Here is a 4,457-nt window from a genome sequence, read left to right on the forward strand (position 1 = left end):
AAGTCAGATGTCTCTTCTATAAGTGTTTGAGCAAGTGTGACTTTGAGGAGTTTGAGAAAATATGAGTTGAAATGATCACATAAGGGAACATCCACGATCATTGTTGGTTGGAGGTTCTTTATAAGATGAGAAATAAGTGGTCAACAACATTTAATAAGGATTAATTTAGCATGAACATTCTATCCACACAGCGTAGCGAGTCTACTAATAATGTGTTTCATGGCATTTCAAAACCCATAAGTTCTATAACTGATTGTTTTCTTAGTTTAGAGAATGTGATGACAACTTAGCACTACAATGAATAAGATAAGGATTATAAATGTAGTCAGTTCGAAATAGCACCTGTAATAAAAGCAGTCAAGTATTAAAGCAAGCTGCTCAATCTTACTTAAGAAAATTATATTCATTTTTTTAAGATTTATAAAATGTGGGTGGAATGAGTATAGAGTCTGTGTCATGTGATTCTTTAATTTTTTTTTTTTTTTGTTACACAGAGAATAAGGGTCAATCTAATCCTTGGGTTATTAATTTTGGTGCACAAGAGGGAAGTATTCAATACATATTTAAGAAGTTTGAGACAATTAATTTTTGTGTTTGCACTGAATGAGATTTTTTAGGAAGATGAATATTGTGAAAATTCCTATGAAGTACTGACTACTATGATTGTCAGTAAGAGCTCGAAAAGATATATATTCAGGCCGCATGTTCGTAGGATCTTTAAAAAATAATTCTAAATCTAATAGTTGATTCATATTCAAAAATCATGTTAGTTGGTTTGCATATCAAATTAGCACATTAATGTAGGGAATGAGGAGGCTAAATAATATATGTTGGTTGCGATGAAGGACATGTTTGAAAATATCAATTTGATTCTTTTTGGGAAGAGAAACTATCACAAGTTTACACATGGTGGCATTACAAAAGTGAAAGATCAACTAAAGCATAGGCTTAACGGCATCTCGAATGCAAGGCTAAAAAGTCATTGGGAAAAGAAGAAGAAGCCAAAGAGTATGATTTAATTTCATGACTAATTGCTTTTCATTATATATTATGATATAATGGAACTTTTTTTTAGATTACTTTTTTTTTAAGGAAAACCTCCCATGAAAGAAAACACAACACAAATGTCTTCACATACAAACCAGTTTAATTTCTCAAACATGTCATCATGCTTCACAAAAGAATTCATAATCGGCGCAGCCTCCAGTCAGCCATCATCTAAGTACATAATAATCATGATGGATATCATTGCTTTAGATTAAAAAATGTATTAAATTTATTTATGATGATTAATTGTTAAAGTAAAATATTCATTGTAATTAAATTTACTTATAACGATTGATTATTAAATAACTATGTATTTTCTATGCATTTACTATTTCCTTAATTCCATTTATGAGGTATTTCATGCGTATTTGATTAGTATATTCTACATATTTGTTGAGTATCTCCTGTGTTTTCATTGTGTATTTGATGCATATTTTCTACGTATTTGTTTGTATATTTGGCATATTTATTGCATATATGTTGCGTATTTACTATATTTTTATTGCATATTTGATGCATATTTTTTATGTATTTGCAGTGTATGACATAATTGTTGCGTATCTCGTGCATTTTTACTGCATATTTAGTGAATATTTTCTAAGTATTTGATCATATATTCAACATATTTGATGCATATTTACTATGTATCTAATGTGTATTTACTCCATACAACAAAATTAGAAATATAAATCATACTAATTAATTAACATACTGGCAAAAATGTACAAACTCGTACTTCTTATTAAGCAACATACACAATCGATTTTAAAGTTGTTTTTGAGTAGGACAATATTTAAAGAAACACTCTAACTCATATTAGTGTTTTATCCAGTCATCCTTAGTTAAGAATTCCCTTCTCCTACCATTAGATAATAAGTTATTTATTGGGTTTTTTTTATATAGACCCACAATGAACTCCTAATGCCATAATTGTCATGGATGATAAATAATAAAATTATTAACTTCTAACATGTCATCAATATCAGAGTTATCAACTTTTTTTCATGTCAGAGGCCGTACCCTCTGCATTCGAACCCCCGCGAGCGGTGCTCCTTCGGAGGTCCACAGCTGCTATCGCATTTATAAGAAATGAGAACTTACTAGATATTGATCATCATCAAAGAACCTAATTTCAAGATATTTTTAGCCAGCCTAATTTAGAAAATATCTCGTCTTATAGAGCTTAACCCTCATTACTTCAGCATGCAAATTCCAAAAGGCATGGTCCTCATCTTCTAACCATTCTTTGACGCAAATCTAAAAATCTCATTTGTAATCATCTTTCGCTTTAGTGGACTATCGGTGGCCTGTGCCATATTAACATGCATGTATTCTTCGACTTCCGCTATCAAATCTTTCTTTGTTGTAACTTACGTGAATTTTCTCAAGAGAAGATCAATTCATTTTTAAGGTAAGAAGTAAAAACTTCTCAACTAAACTATTCGAAATAAGAACCTACTACAAGCAACTTCCATAAATGTTTAACTTATTTTACTGAGATTAGATGCGTAAACACTAAACCATGCGTGTTTACCACGTATGTACTACATATTTTATGTCTAATGATTGTGTATCTGCTACGTATATGCTGCATATTTGATTAGCATATGTTGTATATTTGTTACATATTTGTTGCGTATTTGATCCGTATAAATCATATATTTGCTATATTTAAATCACGTATCTGTTGCTTATTGACTGCGTATTTGTTATGCATTTTCATCGTGTAAGCTCTATAATTGATGTGTATTTTAGTATGAATACATACAAATGATATTTTTTTTTAATCATCATCGGTAAATAAAATTTCCTTAATTTAATAAGACATGTTATTTTATAATTTGTATAAGTTCTATTTTAGAGAAAAAATTAATCAAAGAATAAATAAAAACTTATGTACAAAAAAAGTTCATTTCATCGATGAACAAAATAGTACGTATATATATTCGGCCCGATACTTTGGTTTCTTTTTTTTTTGCCAATTTTTAATTTAAACCAAGTTGATGTTGCCTTCAAGAACAATTCTTTTCATGTATTTGCAAACAAATATTCTACATCGATATTGTTTGTCTGATCAGTTGGCACACCACAAACAGGTTGGACATTCCATCATCTTATATCACTATTAAAAGCTCACTTTGTGTCATCATATATGTTTTTAATATGAACAATATATCAAACAAATATTAGTTGACTAGTCACATGCAAAAAAATTTAACACTTGCTCTCTCACTTTCGATCTTTTGAAGGATTTGCATGTGCTAGGGGTTGAGTAAGGAATCATAAAATTTTCATTTATCTTCCTGCAAAATCCCAACTAGAAGGGTCCAGTGCCCACTGTGGATTACTCGTTGAAGTAGAAGATAGCATAAATTAACAATAACATTAGTGATATGTTTGACATACAAATCGCAGCAAGATTGACTTGCTTATATATCTCTGCAAGAAGTCAATAAGTACATGAAAAGTGAAACAGCTTTGTTGCGGGCTAGAATATACACGGCGATAGAGTTTTAATTCTACGTCTTCGCATTGTACGGATAGCTAGCTCACACACAGAGAACACAATATTTTTTACGTGGAAACCCTTAAAGAGGGGAAAAACCACGTGGCATAGCCCAGTTGAAAATGATTCAATTAGAATTTGAGTCGATTACAAAGGGCTGACTCGCCTCCAAGGGCGATCAGATTACAATTAGCAACTGTTCGATAGAAGTCAGGTGTTAGACCCGGTGTCACTTGGAAATTCGGGTGTTAGTTGGTAGTCTGACCTTAAGCAGAGCGTCGGGCCTTGAGCAGAATGTTGAGCCTGAACGTCGGGCCTTGAGCAGAACGTTGGGCTTTCAGCAGAACGTCGGGCATTGAGCAGAACGTTGGGCTTTCAGCAGAATATCGGGCATTGAACAGAACGTTGAGCCTTCAGTAGAACGTCGGGATTTCAGTAGAGCGTCGAGCCTGAACGTCAGGCCTTGAGGTGGTGGTGCAACGAAGCTCCGGCGGTGGTCCGGCCAGTTCCAGTGGTGGTTCGTCGAGGTTCCGGCGGTGGTTCGGAGAGCTCCGGTGGTGGTCCGGCGGTGGTCCGGCGAGCTCTTGTGTTGGTCCGGCGAGGTTCCGTCGGTGGTCGAGGAGGAGCTTCTTCCTTCTCTTCTCCTCTTCTCTTCTTCTCTTCCCTTCTTGCTTGGATCCTCTCTTGTGAAGAATGAGGGCTCTATTTATAGATTTTTTTGGAGTGGCATAGCTCATAAGGCGTGAGATCATGGGCGAATAGGGAGTGGTTGAATGGACGGCCGATATCGAATCCTATGATCGTGCACCGTTCGTTGGACATTTGAAGATCTTAGAGATGTCAGAATTCGGCGATCTTGGGCTCGTTGGATTCGTCTCGTCGAGCTGTTCGATTCGAGTATAAG

Source organism: Dendrobium catenatum, unplaced genomic scaffold (assembly GCF_001605985.2).
Source record: "Dendrobium catenatum unplaced genomic scaffold, ASM160598v2 fragScaff_scaffold_1211, whole genome shotgun sequence".
Taxonomy (NCBI): Eukaryota; Viridiplantae; Streptophyta; class Magnoliopsida; order Asparagales; family Orchidaceae; genus Dendrobium; species Dendrobium catenatum.